Source organism: Palaemon carinicauda, chromosome 38, assembly GCF_036898095.1.
Source record: "Palaemon carinicauda isolate YSFRI2023 chromosome 38, ASM3689809v2, whole genome shotgun sequence".
NCBI lineage: Eukaryota > Metazoa > Arthropoda > Malacostraca > Decapoda > Palaemonidae > Palaemon > Palaemon carinicauda.
This window is the reverse complement of record NC_090762.1, coordinates 46,415,529-46,439,642: the sequence shown is the minus strand read 5'-3', so window position 1 is coordinate 46,439,642 and position 24,114 is coordinate 46,415,529. Positions and strand designations below refer to the sequence as shown.

Genomic DNA, 24,114 nt, shown 5'->3' with positions numbered 1-24,114 from the left:
GAAAGGTCTCCATAGCCTTCCTGGTACGTTCTTTGGAGAAATCCTCAGAACGTATCAGGATACCTAAGGTCCTCAACCAGATATCGAAGCATGACACACTTCGCAACTTTCTCCTGGTTAAGGATCTCTGTCGCCGAGAATGAGACCTGTCGGTTGGAGTCTCTCTCAAGAGGGACTCGCCTGGTAAGCTCTTCCAGCGAGTGGTGAAGAGGAAGAGCTAAACAAGGCTCCTTAATGATCTCGAAGTACCTCCTCTGCTGTACGCGAGGAGGAGGTAGGAGCTTGTTGGTGGCACTGTAACGGCTGGAGGAGGACATTTCGGAGAGCTGTAGAGAGATCTTGTCCCTGGTACTCATAACCCCTTGAGACCAGGCCAGTGCTGCACTGGTCTTGGAGGTTTTCTGAGTACCAAAGACATGGTCCAAGACCGTGTCCTTGCTCTCTCGAGAAGGGATCTCTTGAGTTAGAAAACCCGTTGAGAGCCCTCATTAGAGTCAGAACTTGCCAAAACACATGTTCTGACTCTTGCTGGTCTCCTCCTGATGTAGGACTTTCAGCGAAGTCTCCTTCTGTCCCCAAAGGCTCTTCTTGGGGAGAGTCGCGGACATTCTCCGAGTGGCTAGCTGGCTCCATTCTAGTCCTAGTAGAGGACTTCGGCAATATTTTGGAGTCCTTAGATTCCTTCCTGGGAGAGATGTAGGACTCCAACCTTGACGAGGATGGCATGTTCCTTTCAATCCCCGCCTGAGAAGACATCTCGGAGCGAGGAGAGGTTTCCCTCATTGGTGCAATGGGGGAAATGTCTCTCCTTGCGTGAATCCCCTGGGGACAGGAAATCTTCGTCCGAAAGGGAAGAAGAGACAGTCAGGGGGAAAGAAGGAACCTGCCTTGAAGGTCAGCGTGGAGTTAGTTTGGCCCTTGGAGAAATTACCGCGTCTGGAACTCCTTTTTTTCTCTTCAAAGGGGTAGAAGCAGCCATGGTACTATGCCCTAATTCAGAGAAGACAGGCTTGCAAGCCTGTGTTACGGCTCTGATCAGTGCACCGAACCAGGACTGTTGGCCGACAGACACGCTGTCAGACATACCCCTTGAAGGGACAGGAATTGAAGGATCCCTGGGAGGAGTTCATCATTGTTGGGTTTGCCTGAATGGCTTTGGGGTCCTGGACCCCTCTAGATGTTTCCCTTCTCCCACAATTCCCGGTGGTATGCGCTTGCGGGGAGGGGAAAGAGGTGATGGCGACCTTGCTGTGCGTAGTTCAGCAGTCTCACACGTGGGACGATATTGACACTCGTGCGAGGGAGGGTAATAGTGCTCGCGCGAGGTAGAATACCGGGACTAGCGCGAGGGAAGGTAATGGTGCTCGTGCGAGGTAGAATACTGGGGCTCGCACAAGGGACTGCTGGTGCGACTGGGGGCGCGCAGGAGCTCGTGCGGGAGACTGTTGGCGCACAGAAGCGGTGCGGGAGACTGCTGGCGCGCACGCGTGCGGGAGAGTATTCGCACGCCTGCGGTCGCGCAGGATCAAGGCGTAGAGTGTGCGGGCGAGAGTTCACGCGTGCCTGTACCAGTCATAGGACGCGCGCACACAGGAGAAAGATCCCTAGTGCGCGGGCGTGCAGGTGAAGCCTGTGATGCTCGTGGGTGCGAATCCGTAGGAGAGGATAGGCGAGTGCACGCGGGGCACGTGCGTGTATCCTAGCGGATGCGAGCGGGAGAAGGCTGGCACAATGGTATTAACTGGGGCGTGGGAGAAGTCAGTATAGTTGACTTCCCAGTAACGCCCCGATCAGTAGATCGTTGGTGCGCAGGAGAGTTAACTGCTGGGCATGAGCGCTGGCGCACGGGAGATTGCTGGCGAGCAGGAGAGCGCTGAGGTGCAGGTGAGAGTTGGCGTGCAGCTGGGCGTGGGCGCGTAGGCTTAGGCTCAGGCAAGGCCTGGCACACAGGAGAACGTGGGCACGTATGTGCGTGAGAGCGTGCATAGCGCGTAGAGGGGCTGTGCTCCTGTTGGGATGTACGTGCGTGAGGGCGTGCATAGCGCGTAGAGGAGCTGTGCTCCTGTTGGGACGTATGTGCGTGTTGGCGCATACGCCCTTGATGCCCTGTGTTAGGGTTTATTGATGGGGCCTGACGAGCTACTAGAGCGCGTTCGTCAGGTTTCGTTGGCGCATAGCGCGTATCTGGGTGGTGCGCCATAGAATGCTCAGATGAAACCTTGTTAGGTTTATGCAGGAAAGGTGACGGCAGGTTGGCAGGTCTATAGGGTGGAAGGTCGACGTGTCCTTTAAAAGGATGACCTTCCACTGAAGGAGATCGCTAACGATCAGCAGAAAGGTCCAAGACCAATGCAGGAACAGCGATCGATGATTGTTGTTGAGGCTCCTCTGCGGGGGACTGCATTGAAGATGTTGAACCGAAGAGGCACCTCCTCACTGCAGGTGAAGGAAGGCCTCTTTGGCGAAGAGGAAGGCGAGCCTTTCGACAAATGCACCCTCTGGGGCCGTAGGGTCAGCGAGCTGACCTTCTGCAGTCCTCCGAACAGGAGTCTCTGTAAGTGAACTCCCCTGAGGGGAAGAAACACTAGCAGGAGAGACTGACTGACTTAGTTTCTCCCTCGTAGGCTGAACAGAGACGGGAGAAACTAAGCCGTCAGCTACCGTAGGATTTGAAGAGGCAGAGGTGATGGGTGTCAACGCATTAGATACCTCTGACATCACAACAACGACAAGAGACAGAGGATCAACCTCTGTCGGTGACGGCGATTACTTGACAGCGGCACCCAATCGGATGTTAAGCAAACCTCCTTGGAGGGTGAACCCGTAAGCCCCAAGGAGGACCAAAGCTGAAAAATGGGGGTTAGTGATATATCCTCCCCCGGGGGGAGGTGGAGCTGCTTTCGCTAGAGGAAGCAACGTCATCTCTCGAGCCCCGAGTTTGGTAAACAGTACATCGGTCTACGCTACCACTCGACGGTCTCTCGAAAGAGACCGACCGAGTGGGAGCTTCAGAGGAGGTTTGGGCAACGCAAGAAGAGGCCTTGGGTTTTTCTCCTTTCAAAGAAACCTTCGAAGGAGAAATATCCCGTTTGGACTTCTTCCATCGTCGCGAAAACCTCTCCCACTGGGAGGTAGATCATTCCCTACACCTGTTGTTGCTATCACACCGTTAGCCCCTACAAGAAGGACAACGGGCGTGAGGATCAGTCTCGATCACCGACATGAATGTTCCACAGGGGCGGTCGGGAAACCCAGGGCAGGTGCGCATAATCGCAGAGGCCAACTTCAAAAACAGAACTAGAAAAAGAAAAAGACAAAAGCATTAAATGGCAGCCAAATGACGGCGAGGACGAGAGCGGACACGTCCGACTACCATCCGAGCCGAGAGCAAAAGAAAGTGAGCTCAAGCACAGGTGTGTCGGGGGGGGGGGGGGGGGGGGGGGGGGGGGGTATTAAGCAAGCTACCCTCCTCTACCCCCGCTAACTAGCGGTGTGGGTAGTAAACCCTTGTTAAAAATGATATTTTCATAAAATAAATTTTTGAATATACTTACCCGCTGGTTATATAATGGCTAAAGTCCCGACGCCCTCGGCAGAAAATTCAAAATCTCTTGCGCAGCTTAGCTCATATATGCCAGGAGTAACCCAGCGCCCTCGCGGTACCACAGGTAGAACTATACTCAATCAATTCAGATTTTCCATGCCCCATGGTCTCTTAGAGGGGAGGAGGGTGGGTCTAAAACTTATATAACCAGCGGGTAAGTATATTCAAAAATTTATTCTATTGTGAAAATATCATTTTTAAATATAAAACTTACCCGCTGGTTATATAATGGCTGATTGACACCCATTGGTGGCGGGTCAGAGACAGCTGCATGATTGGAAATTCACTTAAGAGTAACATAAACAACTTAAGCGGTTCTAACCTGATAAGGAAGCTGACAGCAATGCTCTGCCTCATTTTGTCTGCTATCCTTAGGAGATCCAGTGATCCACTCGGGGCTGATGATCTCTAGGAGCTGTCAAACAGTACAACCACCTATAACATGACAGGACCTCAACTAATACCCTCGTTCCGGGCGCTTTCTAGGAACAAAATGACCACCTGACTAGGTCAAAGATTGCGAAAGATTGCCGACCAATCTTCACGTACAATCATACAAATATAACAGTTCCAAGAGAAGAACAGGGGTACTAGGAATTTAGGGAAATGTAGAGGAGAATGTTTCACCTACTACTGCACTCGTTGTTGCAAGTACTGTAATCCCAAAACGTAGAAGTTTTCATAAAGAGACTGGACACGGTAAAAGTAATGCAAGGTGAATACAGGATTACCCCTTCACAAGACTGTATACGTGATGCTTAGCAGAGAACAGTTTGGTTTAAAAATAACATTAGTTTCTACAACTCTAACTTCGTGAGTCTTTACTCTTTCAACATCTTATGATCTGTCACCCACCGTGTGGAAGAATCTTTGTAATCAAAATCTATACGAGATGATAGAATATTTAGACATGGATAGCGCAGGCTTCTTGACTGTGCACCTAAGAGTTATGAATAGACTCTTAACTTCTGTGTTCTTGTCCCAATAAAACTTTGTTTTAATCGGGCAAAAAACTCTTCTCCGCCCATCACAAACCAAATTCGAGAGAAAGATTTAGGCTATGGATGAGAAAGATGTTTGTTAATGACCAAGAATCCAGGATGCAAGGTACCTATGGCTTAACCAATGTGAAGTCCGGGTTCTTGCTAAAAGAGTGAACTTCACTGACTCTCAACTATGGTAGACTTACTCAGAAAGTCTCCAAAGTTAGGCCTTGAAAAGAAACCAAGTGTAAAGGGTCAGATCTGTCACTACCGCGAAGCTCCAGAAACGAACCCTAAATTTCAGGCTGGAGCATCTTGCTGATGCCTCCAAGTCCTCTCAAATGATCTGAGATGATCTATAAAGTCTCTAATTGATAGATCCAATCTTCTGTGTCTGAAAACCAATGCCCGCATACTCCTGTACCCTTTGATGGTCGAGGAGGAAAGCAAATGTGTTTTCTTCTAAGGTCTAAGAAAAAATAGGCCACTTGTGTTAAGAGTTACGTAATGAAGAGCCAGCTCTGGCTCTACACCACTCCATAAAGCACTCTAATTGGGTTGGAAAACCTTGAGGCCAATGTCCTTTGTACAAGCGAAAGTCTCGGCTGTCTCCTTCGAACAACCCTCTAGATCTTAGGGGTTTTCCGAAATACTGGAGGCAGCTAGACCTAAAGCTTGATGGTTTAACATAAAACGTTCGTGATCCTGACAGGGGGAAATGGACTAAAGACATGCTTCCAGCATGGTCCCAGCAAGAGTCCAGAACGGTTCCAGCATCCTGCCTACATTCAACATGTCGTGAGAGAATCGGGATCTAGAACCGCCTCCCAAAACTCTTCCATATCGGTCGCCAGAAACCGATATTAAAGCTAGGCTTGTTGAAAAGAAGCATCAACCACGTGAACCTTATGCTGTGAGGTTAAGACCTGATTTGTGTGTAATCAGCGAGTGTTCAACAAACTTAAAGGAAGCTTGACACAAGGGAGCATTAGCTGCGAGGCCAGAGAGATGAGACGGAAAGACAATAGTCTGGTTAAACTTCTGTGGCAAAAAGACTTGACTGTATGCGTCTAGCATGCGACCATAATGTTGCATGTGCTAGCGTTTCCGTAAGGTGTCACCGTGCTGTATGCGTTCACCTTGTCGTGTGGGTACAGCGCTGTGTGTGTACCCCGCTTGTTGTAAATCTACAGCGTGTTGCGCGGAGGCGACAGCATCGAGTCCGGTCATTGACGGAAAGACGGAACTGATTGTCGAGAGTTGTCCACGCGTAGGATGCGTCCGCATGAGTGATAGTCACACGTCACGCAGACCGCGAAAATGGGACAACTTGTTGAAAGCATCAACTTTTGACTGTCAGCGTCCAACAAACGACCAGACTGGTGTCTGCGTCTGAGACTGCGTGAGGAAGAGACCAGAACTTACGTCTGTGTCTGCATGACGTCTGCCGTAAGAGAGAGACCAGACTGCTACAAGCACCTGCTCTAACGCTTCTCATAACCCGAGCATATCTCTGCGACGAAGCGTTACTAAGCATAGGAGAACTATGCCTTCTGACACTAATCAGAAAACCAATTCTTTGATCTATGGTAGTCCTTAAACTCTTTAGGAGAAAATTTTCTCCCCCCGAGAATTGTAAACGCTAAGCACAGATAAAATAGACCTCTTTTAGCTCAGACCAAATCTACACTCGCGGGGGTAGCGAGTGCGTCAACTCAAGCATGGGTGAAGGCCGGAAGAGAACATCAACCGCAGTCCTGTGAGTGACCTGGGAGAGTCCCTATGATATTTCAAGCGCGCCTTGTGCGCAAACTGAACGTCTCCAATGCTGTGAGATACTGTCAACAGTAGTCTCTAGACCTCAGAAGAAAGTAATAGACCTCTCTCCAAACTGGGGGAAGAGAAGAAGTGTGAACAGAACCAAACTGAGCACCTTGTCCCCCAAGAACTGTGTGTCTTACACGATTCTGGTGCTGACACGTCGCCTTTTTCCGGCGAACGTTAGATACTGCAAGATAAATTAACAGAAAACATACGACTCCTGAAAGGTCTTGGACAAATCGATTGGTGACTACCCATTCTAGGTTTTGCATCCTTCAATGAGGACAAAGTCCTTCCTCCCTGAAAGAGAGTCAGATTCCAGAGGAAGAGCTAGGATTGTATGTGACTTGTCTGACTTGTCTGACTTCCGCTTCTCTCGCGGAAGAAAAAACACACTCGATTGCTTCCTGTTCAAGCATCAAAACACGAGTGCTGCGAAGGTAAGTTCTGTTCGCGTGCATGCATGACGAGTAACTACCTAGTCTGGTAGACATTGAAAAACTTAAAATGTTATTCTCGTCAGGGAACTGCATTCTAATATGCAGAAAACAGTTACAAGATCCATGATACCATAGCGATGACGAACTGATCGCTTCAAGCCATTCCAACTTCGCTCTTTTCAAGATACTATGTCACATGGTTGTGATGGCATAGCTCGCCAATCATAGGCGAAGAAAAGAGCATTACTTCATCTTTCCAAAGTGGAGAGAGAACGTCTTGGACTGCATCCACAATATCGCTCGGCGGAACAGACGTTTAATGCACAAGGTCCACGAAGAACCTCAGCTTACCGACCTTCCTTCTCCCAAGGGTTGGAACGTAAGTTAGAGATATAGGACTAGGGGCAAAGTGAAAACGAACAAACACCTCCTCCAGAGCACTGCGCTATGTTTACGAGTTACTAACAAGAGCGGTTCAAAAACAAAAAACATTAAATCATAAAAGACCTGCCCGAGGTGAGAGATATACTTTTAAGTTCTATTCTCATAAAGGCTTTAATGCCCTTTCTGTTGTTGCAGCTGCAAGCGCTGCATCAATCTCTACAGTAAGGTTCGTCATTTCCCTGAGAATGATTTAATGTTAATTCATTACTTTATTTTACCATTGATTCACTAGCCATCGGTCCCTAAAGGAGCCCGTTGGGTTAAAGCATCTTGCTTTCCCAACTAGGGTTGTAGCTGGCTTGTAATACAAATAAAATAAAATAAATAGCGACACCATCAACTCAACTAGCGAAAACTCTGAAGTCGAAACGAGGAGCAGCAGGTAAAAAAATATGAGGGAAACTTTTAGAAAAATTCTCATGAGTTTCTGAAAGTTATTCCCTTCCTTTTACAATCTCTATCCTAGGAAGAAAAGCCTTGATTCTTAGGAATCCACTCCTTCTGAATTCAGACCTCAAAATTTAAGAGGTTTTAATTCTTGTCCTCACAACCAAGAGTAAGCCCAGCAGGCCTTGGTCCGAGAATATAATATCTTCCTAGTTAAGATTCATTTCTTAATATAGCGCCTGGAGAAACAAAAACTTAACACTAGACGTTCATGGTCAGGTAGATATCAAAATCTAAAGTTATAGGTAGCGAAGCGTCCAGCCCGCCGCTGAAGCGTCCACACTGATGCTGAAACCCCCACACTGGCGCTGAAGCGTCCATACTGACGCTGAAGTGTCCATACCGACACTAAAAGCGTCCACACCGACACTAAAAGCGTCCACACCGACACTAAAAGCGTCCACACCGACACTAAAAGCGTCCACACCGACACTGAAAGCGTCTACACCGACACTGAAAGCGTCTACACCGACACTGAAAGCGTCCACACCGACGCTGAAGCGTCCACACTGACGTGGCGCTTCGCTCCTTTCCGTCGACGTTCCGTTTCCGTTGCCGCACTGTTCCGATGACGCTTCGCCGGCTCTGTTGCCTCGCGAACGTCGGCGCTTATGTATAGACTGATACTAGATGCTATGAGCAGCCGGTTGGGTTGAGAAGGTAATCAAAGTAAAGCATCCACTTTCCCCCACCATTGAACATTGCGATTGGTAGGCTGCCTGTGCGACAACGAGTCCTCACCGTTAAAGAAACGACGCTTGTGCGTCCGTGTCAATGACCGGAATCGAGACACCCAACCCCACTGTTAACGGCAGGCTGAAAAGACTGCATAAACGAAGGTAGATGCTGTTTCATGCCTAACTACAAAGATCAAGGATCAACCTTAGGCGAAACGTGTTCAGCATATCTTAGTCGATCCATAGCGCTTGCCACTGTCGAGAGACGACACCCATCAGGTGGAGTTGGCGGCCCTGGGTCTGCGCCGCATGAAACGTAACACGCAGAACGAAACTAATTTTGTTTTCAGCTTAGCGCCTTTGAAAACACTAATACCTCGCTTTATCTATAGCGAGGATGAGCGTTCTGGTGATCGACAGAAAACGCTCGAGGACTTCAGTTCGGGTCTAAAAGAATGTAACGTCTGGTTACCCTCTCGTTTCCTTTCGCCGTTCGACATAACTTCTCCCCTGGGTCCGGGAGCTCGACAGAGGTCTAAGGCTAGGATAACGACAGGTCCAAATAGAAGCACTCTCCACTGAATAAAATTCACTGCACAAATTATCATTAAAAAGTTTGCACTTTACTCTTTGGCACAAAGATAGTTTCATAATTACCTGAAAACCAAAGTATATAATCTCTCAAAGGAAATGAACTCCGTAGGGAGAGACTTATAATTCTTTCACTGGACAATTGTTTGAATGGGAAAGCAAAAGTACCGAATCCCATAAAAAAGTAACAAAATATTAAACATCAAATATTACCTTAATACTGTAGATATATTTATAAATTAAAATAAACCCTTAAATTAAGGGGTTCCAATATAAGATGAATCCACTCGCATCATTGGAACATCTACAAATATACGAACAATTTAGTATTCCGAAAACCACCAAAGCAACAACGATACATAGAATCGTGCGCTACGACGAATGTAAAGAATACTGCATCGTATAAAATAAACTGAACCGTAACTTCCTTTAATCTCTGAATAACGAAAAAACTGAAAGGACCAATTAATTTCAAAATAAAATGTTCCTTTTAAAAAGTACAATAAAAACTTGAAAAGTAGGAAGAAAGTACTATTCATAAAAACGCTACAATTATGTAACATCGTAACGATACTGATTACTGCGTACCAAAAATAAACTGAACGATAGTTAATCTTTGCAAACAGATCGAAGATTATTTAAAGAAAGATATTAAAAGGATAAAATTTTCTCAAAATAATTCCTTCAATTTAATTTATAACTTAAAACTCTAAAAGCATATTCACTTATATTCTTTGTAAAAGGCAAGACAGACTTTTAGCCTACGGAAGAGGCAGTGACGTCATCAATGGTCAAAATGTTTACATTTCGCTCCTATGCTTTCGTGAGGTTTAAAATAGGTTGAGAAAACCTTCCAACCCTACCTTTTAAGTTATAAAAATGTGATCACAGATCAAATAAAAAAAAATTGGTGAAAGCCAAAACTCAAAAACGTTAATACATCACCAAATAACGTCCAGAGTAAGAAAACAAGAGAGAATTTCCAATAGTTCAGCCAGCAATGGCGGGAGAAAAAATCTGAATTGGTTGGGTATAGTTCTACCTGTGGTACGGCGGGGGCGCTGGGGTACTCCTGGCATATATGCACTAAGCTGCGCAAGAGATTTTGAATTTTCTGCCGAGGGCGTCGGGACTTTAGCCATTATATAACCAGCGGGTAAGTTTTATATTTAAAAATTAATGGCTCGTCATTCCAGCTACGCCGAAAGTAATACCCCTATTAAATAGCGTGATTTGTATTTCAGTTATGGAACAAAAATGATTTCTGTTGCAATTCAATTCTTTTGCAATGACCTACAAAATCCAAAAAAATTGGAGAATAGCAGCCATGCTGAGACCAGAGAAAATCCCATCATCCACCAATATCCTTAGAGAATATTGTGTTTAATTATATGAACAAATGATCTTACCTTGTAGCCAAACAACTGTTGACAGACAAAGCTGGCTAGACCAGATCGATTCTGCAGCAGTCGGGTATTAAACCTGAGGCAATGCATTGAGGACGGGTTTGGAAAGAACCAAATCTCAGGTAAAGTCTCTGTAAACCTTACTGTGGCCCATGACACTGTAATCCATAGAGGAGAACTTCTGATGGTGGCTCAAACTACATGGAATACTAATATAGTCCACATCATAGAATCCTTGCTTACCAACTGGCAATTCTTCATAGAAGTGGATAACAGAAAAGGCAGATGAAAGATTCAGAACAGCAGTCTTCTACAAGGGCCAGTGCTGGCGCTGATGTTATTTAAAATCTATACAAATGACCAGCTGCAGTACCTGAACATTCCCAGGTACATATAAGCAGACAACCTGTGCATTTCACACAATCAGACTCCTTCACCACCATTGAAGAATGAATGTCTAGCACCCTGACTATCCCTTCAACTAAAAAAGAAAAAAAAAAAGTGGCACCTCAATGCTGATCCAAGCAAAACACAGGTGTGCGCCCTAAACCTGAACAATCACTAGGCAAATGGAGAGCTAAATATCAAAAAGGGCAACAAAGTACTGAAAAATCACCCCTACCCAGTCTACTTAGGTGTCACCCTTGACAAACCCTTTCCTTTAAAGAGGACACAAATAAAAGCACACACAGTAACAACTATGGACAACCTTCTCAGCAAACTCAGTAACACTAGGTGGGGAACAAACCCTGACACCAGGACAAACAACCCTGACACTTTATTACTCGACTGAAGAGGAATGTGTAGCGGTGTGGGCAAAATCATGTCATGAGGATAAGGTAGACCCAGAACTAAACAATTCCTGTTGGATTATTACTGGTGTCCTAAAATCAACACCTCTACCATCTTTATTTTAAATAGCCGGAATCCATCCATCTCCTGCCTGACAAGAAACACAAGCAAAAGCTGAAAAGAATGGTAAAATTATTGAGACTGGGCATCCACTCCACAATCATCAAGAAGCAAGAAAGCTTGGCAACAGTGAATGGACTAGAACCAATCCGGGCAGCTGCCCGCAGGCTAGAGAGGTGGCGGGAAAGTAACCAATGGCTATCCAAGAAGGCGATGCCCAGCCCAATGGTACAATCCTCACCAGAAAGGACTGGGTAGCCCTAAACAGAGCAAGGGTACAGTGGCCAAACTGGAGATAACTGCCACAAATGGGGATTAGCCACCAAACCCTGGATGCCCATGTGTCGCAAAAAATAGAACATAATACGAGGGTGCCCACTTGGCCCTCATTACTTAGATCGAGTCCTCAGAGATGCAAATAACAACGCCCTCCTATGGGTTCGACATTGGCGCAATATGAGATGATGACCCTATAAAACCAAGTCAAATGCAGACCTGCCCTTTTATGAATTATTGTTCCATCAATAAAATTTGTGTAGGAGTCTCACAAAAAGTATTTGGAGTTACAATGCTGAAATGACTTGGTAAAATACCAATGAATAACCGAGTAACTTAACCCTGGATAGGTACGGTGGGTCGTTTGCGACCCCGAGCGTCAAAAAAAAACAGGTTTTTCTCACGTGACTCACCCCTGTGACTGAATTTGTGGGTGATCGACCTGCAGGAGGTGTCTCCCCTACACGCTCTAGTAGTGTCCAGATGTGCATTGCTGTAGCTGTACTCCTTCCCCGATTTCTGAGACGCGTCGGGGTCGTTCGCGTCCGAGTTTACCCTTCTGAGGTAGTTTGCATAATTATCAAAGTTATTACGTATTATGAAATTGTCGTAGAATGGTGCAACTTGTATAGGTTATCAGTTGTGGAAAGTCTTGGTGGATTGTTTGGCTACCATGTGCATGTTTTTTTTTTTAGTTAAAATGTCGTTCATCACCACGAGGACCATTTTACCGCGAGTGCCCCTTTTTCATTTTTTTTCATTTTTTTGCCAAGTCATTTTTCCGTAAGATATTGCCAAATAGTGTCGTAAAACTTTTGCTTGTTTAGTGTTGGAAAGTGTGTCTAGATGATCTGGCTACCCATGCATGACTTTGTTTTTGTCAGATACGACGTAGTTATTGGTATATTGGGTATTTAACTGCGGTTACCAATTTCTGTTTTTTTTTCAATATTTGTAAAAATTACTACGTAGTAAGGAATTGCCGTATATTATTCATTTTTTTTTCATGTTTATGTGTTAGAAAGTGTGCCTTGATGGTTGGGCTAACACGTGCATGTCTTTTTTTTTATCTGAGATGTCGTATATTAGAATGTCGGGCATTTTACCACGAGTGTCCCTTTTTAATTTTTTTTCATTTTTTTGCCAAGTCATTTTTCCGTAAGATATTGCAAAATAGTGTCGTAAAACTTTTGCTTTTTTAATGTTGGAAAGTGTGTCTAGATGATCTGGCTACCCATGCGTGATTTTGTTTTTGTCAGATACGACGTAGTTATTGGTATATTGGGTATTTAACTGCGGTTGCCAATTTCTGTTTTTTTTTTTTTTTCAATATTTGTAAAAATTTACTACGTAGTAAGGAATTGCCGTATATTATTGATTTTTTTTTCATGTTTATGTGTTAGAAAGTGTGCCTTGATGGTTGGGCTAACACGTGCATGTCTTTTTTTTTTTATCTGAGATGCCGTATATTAGAATGTTGGGCATTTTTCCGCGAGTGCCCCTTTTTATTTGTTTTGCATTTTTTTGCTTAGTCATGTTACCGTAAGGAATTGGCAAGTAGTGTCGCAAAACTTATATTTTTATAGTGTTGGAAAGTGTTTCTAGATGATCTGGCTACCCATGCCTATTTTTTTTTTAGCCAGATATGGCGTATATATAAGTATGTGTTCGATTTTCCTGTGATTGCCATTTTTTCGTTTTTTCCCATTTCTTTCAAAATTACTACGTACTAAGGAACTATCACAGAGTAATATTTCATTTATATGTTTATTTGTCGGAAAATATGCCTTGACGGTTTGCCTAGCACGTGGCTGAAATTTTTTTTTTTCTGGAATGCCGTATATTAGAATGGCCATTTTTCCACGAGTGCCCCTTTTTATTTGTTTTGCATTTTTTTGCTTAGTCATGTTACCGTAAGGAATTGGCAAGTAGTGTCGCAAAACTTATATTTTTATAGTGTTGGAAAGTGTTTCTAGATGATCTGGCTACCCATGCCTATCTTTTTTTTAGCCAGATATGGCGTATATATAGGTATGTGTTCGATTTTCCGGTGATTGCCATTTTTTCGTTTTTTCCCAATTCTTTCAAAATTACTACATACTAAGGAACTATCACAGAGTAATGATTCCTCTAGATGTTTATTTGTCGGAAAATTTTGTTTACTTTTTTTTTATTGAATATCATCAAATCTTTTTAGCTAAAATATTGTTTTACATTTTTTTTTTCGATTTTATTTCCCTTCAAAAAAAAATTTTTGGGTCAGAATTTTAATTTTATAGCCGTAAAATAATCGACAATTATCCAGCAACCCACCATACAATTTTTATGCATATCCAATAATAATTAGATTAGTAAATAACACCTTGAAATTGACATACCCTTCCTACATTTCAAGTGGCAGAGTAGGGAGTTTGAGTCAGTGTGGTTGGCGGCCATTTTGTGGACATATCCGAAGCGTAAGCTGCCCTATCTATATATATTCTTGTTCCCTATAGAATTTGTGATATTTTGGTATATTTTTACCTGCATAAATATCATATTATATATTAAATATATGTATTTTTTTACGAAATTTCCAAGTACTCAAAAAATTACCTTTAGATATGGCCCCTGATATAAATGTAATTTACAAAATAATGAAGATTTTTTTACATATTTCTATTTTAGGATAACATATGTTTATTCCCTAAAAAAATTAGCCACTTCCTATTTCATTTGGGTACCCAAAAAAATTCATGAAATTTGGACAATTTTTTTTGGCCAAAAAAAGTTACCCTTTTTTTCTCATTTCAGATCTTCACCTCCATGGGTCTGACTTCATCCAAAATACATCAAAATGTGTCCTAAACATTCAAGAATCAATTCCTAAAAGGATTTGTGTATATATGTATAAACATTTTTTTTTATGAATTTTTATGTCAGGTCTTTTTTTTTCTACTTAATTTTTTAAAATATTTATAATAAATAGTTTTTCTGCAGATGAGTAGTATTTATCTTTACAGTTGTTTTAAGCATTCATTGAAGTTTTTTTTGGCAAAAGAAAAAAGGAGGTTACTGCAAAAACTGATTTTTCAAGAATTTTTTTTGGCGTCGGGGTCGTTCGCGTCCGAGTATACCCTTAAAGGGGTGTCCGAGGACCGTACCTATCCAGGGTTAAGACCTGGTCAACACCAATGCACCAACACAAGCTGCTGCTACTATTAAGACTCTCGCATTGGCCTATAGTTCAATAATGAAACGTAATATCAATACTATAACCGTATAGCTATCATCGAAGCTAACACCTTAATTGTAAAAGCCAAATGCTATAAGCCCTGATTTGGAAAGGATATAAGGAATTAATAATCTAGCCATGAAACATGACAAATTCGAAGATAATTTGTATTTTTCCTAACCATACAAACCTTAGCTATTTACATTGGGTTTACCTTTTAGCGCAGCTGAAATGGCGAGCCATTAAAATGTAACGAGGGTGTATTACCCCCCGCTAGTTAGCGGGGGGGGGGGGGGGTAGGGGAGTGGTAGCTAGCTACCCCTTCCCCGCCTCGCACACAGATGAATGCTCACTTTCACTTAGAGGTAGGACTTGTCTTGGGGGACAGGGCTGGCGGGCAAATATGTGTAAATAGCTAAGGTTTGTATGGTTAGGAAAAATACAAATTATCTTCGAATTTGTCATTTGTTCCGTAACCGAAATACAAACCACGCTATTTACATTGGGTGACTCACCCATTAGGTAGGGTGGAAAGTCCCCAGCCATACTGGCTTTGGCTTTACCCGGGGACTCAGAATCCGAGTGAGTCGCACTCGAGAAAAGGAGACCCTGCACCTCACAAGTTCCTTGCTCCGCAAGGAACCGTGTGGCCTACATAAGCTTGTGTGTGAAGGAAGAAGTGTGACCCGTCCTAGGCAGTTGACTTGGAGTTCCAGAAGGAACTCTGGGTTAGGACATTCCCAATACCACCTCGTCAGTGTATGGGGGACGCAACAGTATTGACTCAATACTCGGAACACAAGGAAGCATGGTTTACCTGCAGAGGTTCGAGGTCAGCTATGCAGAGACCAGGATGCTGCTTCCCCGTAGAGGGGATGATGAAGAAAGAAATAAGGGCCAGACATACTTCTTTCGTTCATGCAGACTAAAACCTGATAACAATGCCCTCAACCTTCTGCTACCTGTCCAAAAAGGAGCCTGAGGTTAAACCAGCTGTTGTGTAGCCACCACAGAGCGATAGAAAACGTATCGAGACTCCTGTGGGTCATGCCCTGCAGGAAGCGGGCTGCGAAGGTCATTAGACGCTTCCAGACTCCAGCTTGTAGCACCTGCGTCACAGAGTAGTATTACTCGAAGGCGAGGGACGTTGCGATGTATCCAACATCGTGCTGTAGGGCGACGTGACGGGGGAGGGTCTGGAGACAGGTCGAGATGAATGTCCTTGAGTCTGGGCTTTAGAGGTATACTGGTGACTCTCCCCCGTGTCCTCCTTGTGCTCCCAAATCGGCTGCAACTGAGGACAAACTGCAGCTGTTCCCAAAGCTAGCTTCTCGATTCCTTTACTGGAGAGAAAGACAAGGTCTTGGGACATCAGATACAGAATAGAGACTCAAAATCTTGAAGGAATTGGATCGAAGGGCTGGGACCCCCAGATTCTGAGTCTAGCCAACAACTCAGGAGCGAACCTGAATGTTGCCTTCCCCTCTTCCTTAGAAAGGGCGGAGTCGTACGAGACCAAGAAGATTGCTTACACACTGGCCGTGGCCAGAGTGAGCAGGAGACCCAAGGCGGAATACAATCCGAGGCCTGTCGTAAAGGGTCTTGAGAAGATCTCTCTTAAAGGACTAAAAGTCCGAGCCATGCTCCAAGTTGGAGGTCTTCCTCCGACTAGGGCAGGGACGATCATAGCTTCGCATGAGCGAAGAAAGATCCAGCGGGCAGGAAAAAGTTATTCCTTTAAGCCTTTAGGTCAGGGAAAGGCTGAGCGACAGGCTTCATTGCCAAGAGCGGAAAGGAGTTTCCTCCCGCCAAAAGGCATTAAGACCGTTATTGCTGGAGAAGAGGCCTCAAGGGAAGAGGTATATCTCCCACGGCACCAACCACCGAAGACTCTTCACTTTGCCTGGAAGACCCCTGCGGATGACTATCGCAGATGACGCGACCTCTGTACCGCGACTGTAGCGGGTTGTCACTTCTTGAGGAGGAGGCGTAGTGTCTCCAGGCATGAAGCCGAAGCGACGCCCCGGTTCGGGAGAGATGTCGCAGTGTGGTTGTTTGAGTAGTCTGCGCCGTGGGAGAAGCTCTCCCGGGAGTTCCGTCCGAGGAAGCAGAGGGTCCAGAAACCGTTCTGCACATAGTCCCAGTGGAGCTCTCCCATTAAAAGGTTGACAGACAACCTGGTCTTGTTGAGACCCATTGTCCACAGACAAAAAGGAGGGAAGACGCAGGCGTCGAAGTTGTCCCACCATCACCGGAATGCATCTTGCCAGAGTCTCGGGGTCTGAGACTGGGGGGGAAGAACAGCGGAAGCTTGAGGTTCCAAGCTGTCGCGATTAAGTCCCCCAGACCAGGACTTGCTGGTTACTCAAGGTCAAAGACCCCCAGGTACACTCTCTCTACGAAGCTCTGCTCGGATAGTCGGAGAGAACATTCCTCTGCCTGGAATGAGAGAGCCGATGGTGGTATTGAGATAATCTCAATCATCCCAGTATCTCTACTGCAAGATGTGAAGGTGTGAAAATGCGTCCCCTGCTGATTAGAACACGCCAGAATCATGAAGTCGACGCACACGGGGCGACTCGGCAGGAGCTGTAGGATCTGTAGAGGGGCCAGACTACGGCCCCTAAGCCTGCCTGAATGATGGAGAGGTATCCTTCAGGTCTTGACCATAGGCCTGGACCGGAACATGCCCCCCCCCTCCTTTGATGAGTCCGAGAACAGCATCAAGAATGTGGGGAAAGGACGAGAATATCCACTCTCATCAAGAGGTTCCATAGGTCAACACCCATTGCAGGTCTAATAGTTCCGCTGGTCCCATAGGGGCCAGGAAGTCCGGTTAAACGTTGCCTGAAACCACCGGAACTTGGACCGCCCCACATGGAACTTATCCTGAGGCGACCGTTCGGACTATAGACGGGTCAATGAGGAAAGGAGAACTAGGAAACATTCCAAGGTAGGGCTGAAAGCTCTGCTTGACTGAGAACAGGTACTGCGACTCTCCTCAGTCTTGCCACAGTCAACTGAAAGGAAGGCTCGGAGGATGTGGCAACAGAATTTGGCGTCCCCAGGTGGTCACCCATCCAAGTACCGACCAGAACCGACGTTGCTTAACCTCGCTGGACGGACGAGAAACGGGGTTTCCACCGTGGTAAGGCCGTTGACTCAATATCATGGCCAGATACTCCAGATGTTGGGGCAGAAGAAGAGAAGGCTCCAAGCAAAATACCATGAACCCACACTCATGGTAAGCATCCGGAAGCTTGTCCCGGCGCTGAAGAGGGTCGAACCCCAGGCTACCGGAGTTGACCAGCCCTCCAAAAAGCAGAGGCGGCGGAAGCCTGCACCTGAGCGGCCATGAGGAAAGCAGGGGAAAAAAACCTGCTATGCCACGGCGGGATAGCCACACTGCATCATAAGCAGGAATACTTGCAGTCTAGGCTGAATTCGACGAGCTCCCTGGAAGATGGATGGAATGGAAACTGAAAGTACCCGTCCTTCCGATCCAGGGTTTAAGGAGTCCTGTCGCCTCATTACCAGTCTGATCGATTCTGCTGTTCTACGCTGGCCGAAGTTTGTTCGACAAACTTGATCAGGGCTGAGAGGTCGACTACGGAACTCCCTTCACAGATCCTTCCTTACAAGAAAGGATCGACTGAAGAGGCCGGGGTGAAGCCGTCGATGATCCTATAGAGGACCTTCGCCTAAGGTATGGATCATTCTGCCCAACCGGGCAACTCTTGCCGACGCTATGGCATAGAGGTTCAGAGACACTGAATTCGCTGACAGAGACGGCAGGCGCGATATCCTTGGCTGATCACAGAGATTGTGCGGGAATGGGCATCGGGAAGCTGTCATCCTGATGAGTAGCCTTAAGCATCCTCCCAGCGAGGAACCTGCAATCCTAGAGTTCGTGAACTCTGCCGCTCCTTTTAGGACTATGCCCCCTCGGGGGAGCCTCCCGTGCCATCTATTCCTGACAGGAGGAAACTGCAATTGGACACCTCGTCCCAGTTGTCGTAGCCGATAACTTAGGCCGACGTGATTGAAAGAAAAGGGCGCTGGAGCCCTGCAGAGTCTGGAAGAAAGCGCCTTGGAGGAGTGAGAACGGAAGTCGATTTCCTCAGCACAGCCGCTGTCTAAATCTCTGTCCTTGGGCACAAACAAACTCTTCTCAAGGATGGAAGGGTGTCTGAGGTCGTCAACCTCCACAGATGAGACACCCGAAGGAAGCCCTCTGTCAGCGCGTCCAGATGGTACAACATCGAGCTTGTCCGCAAGTTAGATACTTAACAACGAAAGGCCAAGGTGCCTGAGCTCGAGAGGAGGAAAGTACCCATGATCTTCCTGTAGCTTCCTTGAACCAAACCTCGGGCCGTAACCGAGGAGGGAAAGGACCTGGTAAGCCCCCAGATAAAGGGGTAAGCAGTCACCCCTTGGCCGATGGAGAAATCTCGAACGGAAAGCGGCCCCCCCCCCCCCCAACAAATACTTCCAGGGAATGACGGGGAAGGGCTAACCCAGGTTCTGGAAAGAGGAGTGTTACTCAGAGCTCCCTGATGTTTCTTCCTATTCTTGCAAGTGCCATGCTCTGCGATTACGGGGTGAGGCCGTGTTCTGGAAATACGCTCCAGAAGAACTCGCCAGGCTGGCCATGCTGCGAAAACCCCATTGGGAATCGTGGTCGCAATCGCCCTGGAGCTCGTGCGATGGCAATTCAAAGATTTGCGCTTGGGCGACCGTGGAAGCGCCCATGCGCGGTCACGCAGGAACGCAAACGAAGGTGAGCGAAGGAGCGCAGAAGGAGGGCGAGGGTGGTAGGAAGGGCGAGAACTGGTGGTCAGCGAGCGATAACCCATAGACGAGCAATGGATACTGCAAGAATTAAGCCGACGTTTGTGCGAAGAAACACCGTCGGTTTGCGCGACGGAACACCGTCCATCCGCGCGATGGAATACCGTCGGTTCGCGCGCGGGCCAACATTAGAGAGCGTGTGCGCGGACGCACATGAGCGTAGACGTGCAGGCACGTGGGCGAATGATCGCGTGGGCGAATGATCGCGTGGGCGCGCGGGCGCCCAGGCGAGCGGTCGCGAGGGTGGGCAGGTGAATGAGTGCGAGTCCGAGGCGGCGAACGCAAGCGTTAGCGCGATGGCGACGAAACGCGCTGCCGCGTGGGTGAGGAATACCGCTGGCGATATGGATCAACAAGCGATCGGTGGTGAGCTGGTGAGCGCTAACGCGCAGGTTGGCGATGGCGTGTTGTGGCATGTCGACGTGTTGGCGAGCAGCATGCGCAGGTGGGCGATCGCGCGATGGCGAGCAGCATCCGCAGGGGGGGCGATCGCGCGATGGCGAGCAGCATCCGCAGGGGGGGCGATCGCGCGATGGCGAGCAGCATCCGCAGGGGGGGCGATCGCGCGATGGCGAGCAGCATCCGCAGGGGGGGCGATCGCGCGATGGCGAGCAGCATCCGCAGGGGGGGCGATCGCGCGATGGCGAGCAGCATCCGCAGGGGGGGCGATCGCGCGATGGCGAGCAGCATCCGCAGGGGCGCGATGGCGAGCAGCATCCGCAGGGGGGCGATGGCGAGCAGCATCCGCAGGGGGGGCGATCGCGAGCAGCATCCGCAGGGGGGGCGATGGCGAGCAGCATCCGCAGGGGGGGCGATGGCGAGCAGCATCCGCAGGGGGGCGATCGCGCAATGGCGAGCAGCATGCGCAGGTGGGCGATGGCGAGCTAGTAGCTGGCGAACCATGTTCCTTCAGAAGTGTTGGAGAACGTTGGCGTGCCGGCTGTAACACAAGCGGCCGATCCGGAGATCGCCGAGAGACAGGTGACGAGCAGGTGATCGCTGACGAGCAGAAGGCAACGCGTGGAAGAATGCGCATAGAAGAAGAGTTCTTGACCCAGACCTGAACCGAAGTTCTAGATCGCGAGGGCGAACGTGGGCGCGTAACAGGAACCAACAGGAACAGCAGGGATGATCATCATGAAAGCGCTGATGAACAGGAGAGCGCTGGCTTAAGTTGAGTGCTAGCGATCAGGAAGTGCTGATGAGCAGGAGAGAACACAGCAGAAGGGCGCACAGGGGAACCCTGACACGCAAGGAAAGAACCCCCGTGGGAGGCAACCCTTTGCCCCGAAGGGAACGTTGTCCGTCGGGAGACAGATGTCCATCGGAAGACCGTAGCCTGTCCGCCGGGAGACTGATGTCCGTTGGAAGACCGTTGTCCGTCGGGAAGACCGTTGCCCGTCTGAAGACGAAATCAGACTGCTGTCCATCTGCAACAAGGCGGAAGATCAAGAAAAAGGAGTTGTAGGGTGCAAACGGAGATTCAAAAAAGGCGCCTCTTAGCACCCTTATAGGGAGATGAGAGGCCCTTACGACGAGGCGGACGGTGGGCCTTACGGCGAGGGAGGCCAACAGCAACAGCAGCAGAAGAATCCTCCGAAGAGGAGTCTCTATGAGTGTACTCTCTTGCGAACGAAAGAAACACTTCGTAGAAGAGACTGGTCAGCCAGTGACCTAAAAAGAGCAATCCTCCTCCGAAGAGCTCCTGCAGTTGCCCAGCCCCTTGAGCAAAACTGCAGGTGTGACCGCTCAGCACCAAGAGCATAGTCGCACGAAAAAAAGGCAAGAGAAGAACCCCTCAAAAGGAGAAAAACTCAAGCCTGGACAGGAAAAACTTCCCTCGGAAGAAAAGTTACCCGCCCAAGGAGGCAAGCCTCCTGAGAGTTCTAAAATGAACTGGAGAGCTGTCCGTCGTCACGGGAGTACTTCCAGTAGAAGGAGACACGCCCCTGACGAAAATACAAGGGGGGAGGCAGCAACAGCCGAATCCCCAGGCCTCAACAAGACAGCTCACACCGTTGCCACATTACAGAAACGAACTAGATCGGTAACTGTAAAAAAATAAAACAAAAATCATTAGTACACATTCATTCCCCCGGGGAGGCTCCAAAGAGGAATCCCGAGGGAAAGGAAACAAGAATTACACAACAGGCACGTGCCCTCACAACCACTTACACTCACGGAAGGAGAGCTGTAACCAAAACAGAATTATAACAATCATAATTATGAAACTATGTAATTATGTAATTTAAAAATGAATGAACACTAAAGAAAGAACGAAAACCCCGAAAGGAATCGTTCTACAAGCTGAAAAAAAAAAACTACAATTAGATTCATAAACTAATTGAGACAAATGTACGGCGTAGCAACCCCCCCACACAGAAAGGAAGCTACAAGGGCGTAGTAACACGTAGTAAAAGGGTGAACGACCTCAAGAGAGAGAGAGAGAGAGAGAGAGAGAGAGAGAGAGAGAGAGAGAGAGAGAAAGACCGAAGTCAAACTCGATCGCCACCATTAAAATTACGCCGTGCCGGCCTAGCTGCCGAGGACACCACGTAAATATCGTACATTACACACACAAATCTGAAAAGGAAACCTACTGATTTCTATACTCAAATATATATACAAACATGAAAACATGTTTACATATACTGTATATTGAGTAAAAGAAGAGTAAGCGATTAAGTAAAGACAAAACAAACAATGGCTGCCAAGAGAGGACCAAGACAGAGACGTCTGTCACAGTCCGAGCCAAAAGTGAAAGTGAGCATTCATCTGTGTGTGAGGGGGGGAAGGGGTAGCTAGCTACCACTCCCCTACCCCCCCCCCCCAACTAGCGCGGGGGTAATACACCCTCGTTAAATTCTAATGGCTCGCCATTTCAGCTGCGCTAAAAGGTAAACCCAATGTAAACAGTGTGGTTTGTATTTCGGTTACGGAACAAATAGAAATGTACAATGTAAAAAAAAATCACTATAACCAAGAATGCCTTTTCGAATTACAGATCACATTCCAGAAATTACCTTATATGGGCAGTCCAACATTTGTGGCAGGATTCTCGCTTTCCCAGGCATGATTATACCCTGAATAAAACCTGCAATTACTAACTTATTGAACACTGAACACCAACCAACAAAAAAAATTAGAACATATCTTCTGGCTTAATGTAAAACTGGGTAACTCCAGAAAACGGTAAAATTATATAACAGAAATACATCTTCAACAGAAAAAAAACTTTTACTTCATTTCCACAGCAATTAACCGTTCTCCCACCCCAACCCCTTCCCGACGGACCAGGTGAGAACCTGGATCTTTGGGTGGACGAAAACGAAAATGGGCGATTATTTAAAACTTTCGAGGTTCGCAAAAGGCCACAGAACCCACCACATCACACCTAACGTAACCTAGTAGTTCCCAGGTCACAGTCCTCCCCCGGGACCCCCTACCAAAGTCACAAACCTACCCGAACTCCCCTTCCAGGTCTCTCACACAGAGAGAGAGAGAGAGAGAGAGAGAGAGAGAGAGACTAAATAGTAGGCCACATCTCATGAAAGGGATGTGAAGGTAAAGTAATTTATGTTCTTGGAGTGGGCACCCTTGAATGCAAAGGGGGACACTTGAAAAGAGGCATCCCTAGCTTACCCTAAGATGGTTAATATATGTTACTCTAATTTCTAGCGAAACTGGAATTCGCTATAAAAACTAGAAGAGTAGTAGCTAGTTTGGTATTTTTCTCGGTAAATGTGTAGGAGAGCTCCGAGCTCGATTTAAAAGTTTCTAAAAGTAGAAAACGAAAGAAAATGTTATTTTCATTAGTAAAATAAATTTTTGAATATACTTACCCGATAATCATGTAGCTGTCAACTCCGTTGCCCGACAGAAATCTAAGGAGGGATACGCCAGCTATCACAATACTAGAAGGGGGTGTACTAACCAGCGCCACCTGTGGCCAGGTACTCAAGTACTTCTTGTTGACACCTCCTCAATTATTCCTCGGTCCCACTGGTTCTCTATGGGGAGGAAGGGAGGGTCAATTAAATCATGATTATCGGGTAAGTATATTCAAAAATTTATTTTACTAATGAAAATAACATTTTTCAATATTAAACTTACCCGATAATCATGTAGCTGATTCACACCCAGGGGGGTGGGTGAAAACCAGTGTACAAGATTAAAGGATAGCCAAGTATCCCCAAATTTCATATAACAGTTATCTCCAATAACAAATGAAATAATAAGTACCTGGTAAGGAAGTCGAATTGAACCGTTACTCTGCCTCTTTTTTAAGTTCGTCTTCCTTACTGAGCGCAGCGTTCCTCTTGGAGGCTGAATCAACCCAAGGTGCTAAAGTATATAGGATTGCAACCCCTACTAAAGGACCTCTACACAACCTTTAACCTAGGCGCTTCTCAAGAATGAATTGACCACCCGCCAAATCAAAAGGATGC

At 46.7% G+C, this 24,114-nt stretch overlaps 1 long non-coding RNA gene across 1 annotated transcript in view; it reads right to left on the bottom strand.

Moving 5' to 3' along the window:
- The window catches only part of LOC137630159 (uncharacterized), a 68,442-nt gene that overhangs the window by 35,404 nt on the left and 8,924 nt on the right, over positions 1-24,114 (bottom strand). The gene's annotated exons all lie outside the window — the stretch shown is intronic.